The sequence below is a fragment of the Anastrepha obliqua genome, chromosome 3, assembly GCF_027943255.1.
Source record: "Anastrepha obliqua isolate idAnaObli1 chromosome 3, idAnaObli1_1.0, whole genome shotgun sequence".
Taxonomy (NCBI): domain Eukaryota; kingdom Metazoa; phylum Arthropoda; class Insecta; order Diptera; family Tephritidae; genus Anastrepha; species Anastrepha obliqua.
The window spans coordinates 116,817,044-116,826,528 of record NC_072894.1 but is presented as its reverse complement, the minus strand read 5'-3'; the positions used below and the strand labels follow the sequence as shown (position 1 = coordinate 116,826,528).

At 35.6% G+C, this 9,485-nt stretch overlaps 2 pseudogenes; both read left to right on the top strand.

Moving 5' to 3' along the window:
* Positions 1-3,395: 3,395 nt before the first annotated feature.
* On the top strand, positions 3,396-3,581 carry LOC129243198 (U2 spliceosomal RNA; annotated as a pseudogene).
* A 244-nt stretch (positions 3,582-3,825) lies between these two features.
* On the top strand, positions 3,826-4,013 carry LOC129243184 (U2 spliceosomal RNA; annotated as a pseudogene).
* The last annotated feature ends 5,472 nt before the right edge of the window (positions 4,014-9,485 follow it).

The window sequence follows — 9,485 nt, the reverse complement described above, 5'->3', positions numbered from 1 at the left end:
TTTTATAGCTTTTTCCAAATCAAGAGAGGACACCTCAAACTTCAATTAAGTTGAATGCCCAGTAGCTAAAATGAGTTGTTTTTGAGTAATGAATTTTTGAGTAAAAAACCTGTTTCGCACTTTTTGTTTTTTGCAAAATAAAAAATTTTCAACTACTTTTTTGCAACTGTTTCTACATGAAATCGCAACCAAACCGTTTCTACCAAAATTATTAAAATCGGTTTATTTTTGACTAAGTTATGAGCATTTAAAAAAGAAATTTTCTTATATTATTAAAAAAAATCGATTTTAAGCTGAAAAACAGAACTGCCGATAAACCTTTAAAAAAAAATTTTCGGGTGAACAAAAAAATACGTGTCTCATTATTTTGACCAGAGAGCAACATATTTGAGTTACATCGAAATCGAAGAACATGACCCGAATAGCCCGGTTGAATTGAAATGGAAAGCATCAGGTGTATTCACTGGTCATTGGTTAATAGGTAACCACGTCAGATAGTTTGGACTCCCATACTACGATTTTTGTAGAAGCTGTCTTAACACAGAATAAGAGGAAACAATCAGACAACTCCTATGTGAGTGTGTATGCTTATACAGAATGAGGCTTCGCACTCCTAAAAGATGTGGTGGATATAGCGCATCTAAAACCAACGAAGCTTTGCTCATTTATAAAAACAACGGAATGATTTAAAAAGGAACCCATAGTATAGACGTAAGTTCCAATGGCATCACAATGGATCTACGATAGATCTAAATGTGTCATTGCGACTGCCACCCTACTTAACTACCTCTCTATCTATCTAATTTTTATAAATATCGATCAATAATTTTTAAATCGTAACAGATTCACAAAGAGCATAAAAAATATGCGCATATTGTACAGGGTTGCCCATATTCGACAGACCCATCTGGCAACCCTGTATCTTTTGATAGAGACGTCAGATCGCTTAATGACATACCGCGTTGGAAGCACCAATCCAAGCAGATTTTTACCAAGGAACAGTACACACCACGCGAGCGCTCCCAAGTTGTTGAAATTTACATTCAACAAAATAAGTCAATTGTGTAAACTCAACGTGCGTATAAAAAATTAAATAATGTGAAAATTGCGCCTTCTAAGAACACCATTAAACGTTTGTACGAAAGGTTTTCGACTGGTGATGCTCTTTCTAACCCAAAGAGGCCAAATCAAAACCGACCAAGGCGATCGGATGAGAATATTGCTCTTGTACGGGCCAGTGTTGAGACGTCACCAAGGACATTGTTTGGAAGCTTTTAATTTTTTTTATGGAAAATTGAAGAATAATGATTATTATCGGTCCCTGTGCTCAGCTTCACAATTGGAAGCAGGGAACTTAATGGTCACCTAACGTAGTCTCTTTCATTGCAAGCACTCTATTATAGGCGCAACATCGTAGAGGATATTTAACTGCCGATAGCTGCTGTAATTCCTTCAAGGAAATTCAATGCAAATAATAGGTATATAATTCTCTGATTCCCCTTGCCATACATTGCGCCTATTGTATTATTGTGAATTATTCATAATCTCGATTTTCACCCTTAATAAACTTTTCTAAAACTTATAAGATATTAATCGATGATACGCGACTACTTAATTTTTAATTTTATATTTTCCACTCTGTCCAATATTTTTATAAAATATTTGAAAAAATTACAATTAAAATAAAAAAATATTTACCGAAGTTAAACACAGTTCTCTTCAGTGAGTTTCTGCCGCTCACTTTAAACGAGCCAATAATGTAAAAACAAAATTACACACACAAGCACACAGACGTTGTATATGCACACAGACACACATATGCTCATAGTAGCTGATATTGCGGCAGCTTCAAGTGCCATTGTGTGGTGAATTGCTCGAGCACGAGTAAAAGTCCAAGTCGAGGACGTTGCTTACGCTAAACGATGTTACAAATTATGTTACATATGCTATTCACCAATGTCCACTTTGTCGCTACGCTGCTCCATTTTTTCCAAGTGCTCGTACGTTTAATTTCTCTTTTTCCTTCATTCTATTTCATTTCCACCTCCTTTAACCAATCTTTTATAGCAGTTTGGAGTATTTTGGCAATGGCGTATATGTGCGCTCCCCTATATGCCATTCACACAGTGAATTCAAGCGGCTAGACCACTGGACTGCCTTCATCTTCTCCTAGCTCACGAATACATAAACACTTTTCTACATACCTACAAACATCCTATTTCCGCTGTAGCCCAATCAACAACTTACCACTACACACACATGAGTTAGTCACATTTGATGGCGGCCGAAAATGGTTGTTGTAGCTGTCACTAACAACATCGCATTTTATAGCAAATGCAATTTCGTTTAACTTTATAAACGTTTCAATTAACCTTGGCAGTCAAGCGGTGCTTTACCTCCAGCACCACCAGCATCGCCACTAGTATGCGAGAGCACTCAGTACTTCAAAGAACGCCTCTCCTAATAGTCGCATAAGTGGTGACACCCTACTGCATAAATGGCAGAGTAATATAATCCATAATTATGCCATCAAGAAAGACGATTACGGTGACCTAAAATCCCAGTAATAATTGGTGAATTTAGAGTGCATTTAAAAGGGTTTAGTAATAAAAAATAATGCATTTCAGTTTTTCGTTAAAAGCTCAAATATTTAACTCAAAAGCAAGTGACGGAAACGTTTGAAGAAACTCAAATAAAATACAGAGCCACACTTTTTTGAATCAAGTTAATGATTTTCTATTTAATGTATGCTTAGAGTGGAACAATTATCTCAGCCAAGCGAAAAGAAATCTGTGATCAGAAATTAGAGAAGAAATTTTAGGGTATTTAAACTAATTGTCGCAAAACTCGTTAGAGTGTCTCATTTTTCACATTAAGTGGTACAATGACATTTGATTCTTTAAATGGACTTTTTACTGAATTGCTTATCTCATTTGTTTTATATATTTTGCTCAATGTTAAAACCGGCATTTTACCAATTTTAGACTCGTATCGACTTGCCTTCTTGTTTAGCTGAGATTTTAGTAGGAACTTTGACAGTCAACTTTTAAGAGGTTAGGGGTAGTCAGAATTTTGGATTTTTGAAGTGAAAACTTCTTTAGAATCGTTGGGAGTGATTTGAGGAAAAGTGAAACGAAAAAGCGACCCTCTTGGCTACGAAGCGTTATATTATATGTTGATATAAAAGTAGCGACGAACTAAATAAAAATAACTTTTATTTTTTCTTGTGATTCGAATCAAGGATTTTGGATCGGAAGCTCACATTGCTAGTCGCTCGGCTACCGCGCCATGCTGTCGTCGCTGGCCTAAAAGTTATTTAGTTACGAAGCGTTATATTATATGTTGATATAAATAATTTTTGTGAGCGTGTAATTCTCAAAAGGTTTATTAGGTTTATTATTTAAAATGTATTGACTAGGTAGTGTGGTTATCAGCTTAACATCTGATAGATCCTCCATCGGAGGACAACAAATGTTAAACTGATTTTTGGAAATGGGCGGAGTGTTTTAGGGGCTTGCTCTCCACCTCTGCCACGGGTTGGCCCGGTATTGCAGTACCGCCGGGGTTTCAGCCTTGAATAAATACAAGAAAAAATATACTAATACATTTAGCTTTGGTGGGAAGAGCCATAAATTTTTATATGAATACATGTAGACGAAAATGGAATTTTTTTTTTTTTTTTGAAATTTGCATTGTAGGACATTTCTGATTATTTATTGAAAACAGTTTTTTGGTTTAGATACTGAAAGTCAGTTTAAGTGAATCGGTATAAATATTTCGTACATTAATTTTTGTGAGCGTGTAATTCTCAAAAGGTTTATTAGAAAATCTATTGAAGTAGGTAGTGTGGTATCTGTTCCTATCAGCTTAACATCTGCTAGATCCTCCATCGGAGGACAACAAATGTTAAACTAATTTTTGGAAGTGCGCGGAGTGTTTTAGGGGCTTGCTCTCCACCTCTGTCACGGGTTGGCCCGGTATTGCAGTACCGCCGGGGTTTCAGCCTTGAATAAATACAAGAAAAAATATACTAATACATTTAGCTTTGGTGGGAAGAGACATAAATTTTTATATGAATACAAGTAGACGAAAATGGAAGAAATTTGTAAGTCTGTTTCTTCGGTCCGTTTGGGTATTTTTTTTGACAACATCGAAACCAAAACATTTGTATCATATTTTATCTATCATAAGCCACTCGTATCATTTGTTGAGATTGAAAACATTGAGGATGAATAATGATAAAATGAAGAAAATAAAATATGAACTTTATAGCAATATTATAATGAACCTATAATTATCCCGCTCCTAATGCTGCTTTCGTCTTACTCTCTCTCAGTTTGTTTTACGGAAGGTTTCACTTCTATCAAGTCTAACCGTTAGACTGGTATTTTTTTTTTGCTTTTACTTAAAGTATACTAGCTTAAAAATATTGTGTGAAAAGTTGAAGTGAATCCGCATCTGCACAACATGCGTACGAGGTAATCCGAACAATAGAGGGCTCTCTAGAGAACAAACATTATACCATGGCGGCATTCTTGGATATCGAAGGCGCCTTTAACAATGTTAGTACAGATGCCATCCAACGGGCGTTGATAGACTTCAGTAATTGGGTCATCTCTATGCTAGAAACCAGGATCCTCAAAGCTAATATGGGTAATATCAGCATAACCAAGAAAGTCCACAGGGGCACTCCACAGGGATGACTATTGTCTCCACTTCTTTGGTTATGCGTTATTAGCAAAGTCTTAACGAAACTTAATAGAGGTGAGGTAAAAGCGGTGGTGTACGCTGATGATGTGGTGTTAATGGCGTCAGGACTGTGTCCTAATACGATCAGTGGGATCATCCAAAGGGCGTTGGGCGAGCTTAACTCTTGGGCCACAGAAAAAAGAGAAAAAACTTATGGTCATGCTGGTCTATTATTGTGACAAACTCAGTTAATCTCGGTGAGAACTGACTACATCGTCCCGACGGTAACTTTCAATAGGAATTTTGCCACTTTTTTTCCATCTAAGGAAGAATGGGATAAGAGATTTTCTCTAAACAATTTCGACACTACAGGGCTGCGGTGAGGGAGCTGGTATATAGTCTCACAGACTTAAAATTGAGAAATCTGTGCGTCTCCCTAATACCAGCAGTGTCTTCCAGGCGGAAGTACTGGCAGTTCGGGAAACCTGTAGGGTACTAATCAGAGAATACTCTTTTAAGGGCAATATCCCTATTCTTTCGGATAGCCAAGCTGCAATCCAGGCACTGGGTTCGGCTACTACAACATCTAAAGTGGTAGAACAAAGCAGAAATAGCCTCACCATCTTGAGTAAAAACCATAAAGTTACCTTAATCCGTTTTTTTTTTCTCAAAACTATGTTTTTTGAACTTGTGATAACTGTATCTTAAGAACCGCTTGGTAGATTTCAATAAAATTTATACAGCTTTTAAGTAATATGAAAAACTCGCGCCTGATGGAAGGATTTTGTTTTTTAATTTCGATTTTTTTAAACAATTAATTTTCGGTTTTTTTTCTCGAAAATCTGAAAACTTCGATCAGGCACAGGATTATCTATTAATAAAACTAATTTCTCTTGTCCGAATGGTTTTAGATGAATCTCCAAAAACTTGTGATAATCACCGCAAGGAACTTTTGGAGAAACGGGCTCCACACAAACAGCGATAACTTTTACAATTATTATTATTTTTTAATTTAATTTTTTTTTTTTTTTAATTTTGCTAAGGTCAAGTCGAAACATGATGTATTAGTACTATGTTTTAATGTTTTGTAAAATAAAGCAACCAACTAGCAAAAAAAGTTGTTGAAAATCATCTTTTTTTCGGTCCTCTGACTACCCCAAACCCCTTAATCAACTTATCGATTACCTAGAGATTAATATCTTTGAATATAACACAAACTGGGGCTGTAATTCAATATCTAGAAATTTGTTTCACTTTTAAAAGGTCGACTGAGGACAAAATTAGGATTGGCTTTAGCGATTGACATTGGGTATAAATAAACGAGAGTTGCCTTTTATATTCTGCAAGTAAAATAATAATGGGAGGGGCTTTATTGTTTTTCAAAAGATTATCCTTGTCAGCCCCTACATTTCTCTAAACACTTTTCAAATTTTCAAAGCACCTTTGCCACTCAGAAAAGGATACCTTCAAAACGAGGTGTTTAAAGGCTTCAACAACTTCTTCAGGCGTTGGAGCCTTTGTTGACCTCGTATTTTATTTTTGCTCAACTAGCTCAACTGTAAATGTGTGGGGAATGTTTTTGCTGCTACAACAACAATATTCACCGCTCAGTTTTCATTTTAATTAAATGTACGCGATTCCATTTGAAGTTGTCCAAGTATTTTGGGCTTTGACGCAAATTTTTATGTAACATCAATTAAGATTGATCCATATATCAATATAGATGGAGGAACATTTTTGCCATCTGAACATGGTGAAGTTTATGTGTTGGACGATGGTCGCGTGGTCGACTTGGATTTGGGCAATTACGAGCACTTTTTGGACATAACTTTGCACCGCGACTACAATATCACAACTGGCAAGATCTATCAAAAAGTAATTGAGAAAGAACGTACGGGAGAATATTTTGGAAAAACTGTGCAAGTTGTTCCTCACATTACGGATTCCATTCAAGACTGGGTGGGCTGTGTTGCGCAACGTCCAGTTCAAGGAAGTTCGTAGCAGCAAGTGTGCATTGTCGAATTGGGTGGCACAATTGCTGACATTGAGGGTATGCCCTTCGTTAAGGCTTCTCGTCAATTTCAATTTCGTGCGAAACGTGAAAACTTTTGCATTGCTCATATCTCACTCGTGCCATCGCCACGTTCCACAGGTGAACCGAAAACAAAACCAACACAAAACTCTGTACGCGAATTACGCTGCCTCGGCTTAAGCCCCGATTTGATTGTTTGTCGTTCGGAGAAACCGATTGGCCTTGAAGTGAAGGAGAAAATTAGTAATTTCTGTCATGTTGCTCTAGATCAAGTGATTTGCATACACGATCTTAGCTCAATTTATCATGTGCCGTTATTGATGGAGCAGAACCGTGTGATAGAGTTTCTCAACGAACGTCTACAGTTGAATATCGAGACAACTAAACGTGAGAAATGCACATGTGTCCAGTATGGTCGACTTCTGCATGTCTTCTAAAAGGTTTTGGCAGTCATATTTCTTCAAGTTTTTTATTAAATGCTTAGGCACTAATCCAGTGGACGATATAATTATTGGAATTATATTCACTTCCCTCGCTTTGTACATCTGTTTCAGTTCTATGGCCAAAGCAGCATACTTCGATACTTTGGTGGAGTATGTGCTTTGGATGTTGCGATTAAGGGGCACCGCTATATCGATTACTTCGATCGTTTTATTTGTCTTGTCGAACAAAATAATGTCAGGTTTGTTGGCAGCTGCTGTTTGATCTGTGGATATAAATCTGTCCCAGTACAGTTTAAAATTTGCATTTTCGATTATTGCCTTTGGTTCATATTTAAAATACAAGACTTCTGCTTGTAAGAGACATTATTTTATTTTATTTTATTTTATTTTATTTTATTTTAATTTATTTTATTTTATTTTGTTTCATGTTATTTTATTTTATTTTGTTTTATTTTATTTTATTTAACCCTAAAGCACACAAGTGAGCCTCTGAGGCTCAAATCTATATCATGACTGCAGTTTCTTCATGGCTTTTAAAAAAAAGTCTTTCATCTTTTTGGTATTCTTCAATATAAGTTCCTTAATTAATTTAGTGTTATTAGTTTTCAAAATATAAACATATTTAATCTCAAAAAAAATTTTTAATATGAATGTTACACATTTACACATATGTGCCTAATGAGCTCCTTCATATTTTTGGGTTATTGTTATTCTATTTCAATTGCAAAAATTTATGTCAATGCAAATTTGGTTCGAATAAAAAAGAATACGTTGATTGTGTCAGTAACTTGTGTAATAATATAAAAAAAAAATTCATAACGGTTGATATAACTACCGTCTGTTTTGATAATCTCTAACGGAATATTGATCATTGTATAGACATTGTTTATGTACGTTCGAAAATTTTTGTATTTATTTTCAATAATTGCTGAGTGGTACAACGTTCGTCATTTCGTTTGGATTATCTTGGTAAGTACAAAATTCATAATTCCGAGATTCTCATATCGAAAATAATTCAAAAAAACATATTTTTTTATAGAAAATGGCGAAAACTAAACTTAGTGATACACAAATTGCAAAGGCTTTAGAAAACTCTGTTGAAGAAGAGTTCGTTCTTCCTGATTTTTCTTCTGATTCGGAATCAGAATATGTTTTTTCTGCTTCGGAAATTGAAGATGAGTTTTCAGACGATGGCGCTGAAAATATTGAGGACGCAACAGAAAATATGGCAATTTACAAAGGAAAAGATGGAACTATATGGTCGAAAAGTCCCCCACCAACCTCGAAAATTCGATCTTCCAACAAAATAAAAGGCAAAGTTGATAAGGTTTTATTGCCTCCAGGGAAAACTTTGGAAAATATACTTGATTGCTTCAGACTGTTCATTTCCAATGAAGTTTGTGCACAAATAATCCAATACACTAATCAAGAAGCGGAAAGGGTATATGCTAATCAGTCAATAAAATGGAAAGCACTAGACAATGATGAGTTATTATCTTTCTTCGGACTTCTTATGACAGCAGGACATATGAAATCAAACAATCAAAATTACCGTTTATTTTGGGATCGGCTTTATGGAATAACAATTTTTAAAGCAAGTATGTCAAGTCGCAGATTTGAGGAATTATTGCGTTTTATACGTTTCGATGACAAATTGACCAGATCCTCACGACGACTAGGGGATAAGTTGGCCCCTATTCGAAATATTTGGGATATGATTAATCACAAATTAGGTAAATATTATATGCCAAGTGAATATTTAGTTGTCGATGAACAACCCATGCCATGTCGAAGCCGCTGTTGCTTTATTCAGTATCTTCCTTCTAAGCCTGACAAATACGGCCTAAAAATTTGGTGGCTGTGTGGCAGCAAAAACGCATATCCTCTTCGAGGAATTCCTTATACAGGAAAAGAAGGAAATACGAGAAGTGTTGGCCTTGCTAAAAATGTCGTTGAACGACTTTGTGAACCCTATTACGGGACAAACCGAAATATAACAATGGATAACTATTTCACAAGTAAAGAATTAGCAGAAAACCTTCTTGGTAAAGGACTCACTATCGTTGGAACTTTGAGAAAAAATAAGGCTTGCATCCCGCCTGAATTTTTGCCCAACAGAAAAAGAGCAGTTTCATCTACAATATTTGGCTTTCAGAAAAATATAACTATTGTTTCACATGTTCCAAAAGTCGGCAAGGCAGTTATTTTTTTTTTTCAACAATGCATCACACATGCAATATTTTGAAAAACGGTGAAAAAAATATTTCAGAAATAAATATGTTTTATAATGAAACCAAGGGTGGTGTTGATACATTCGACCA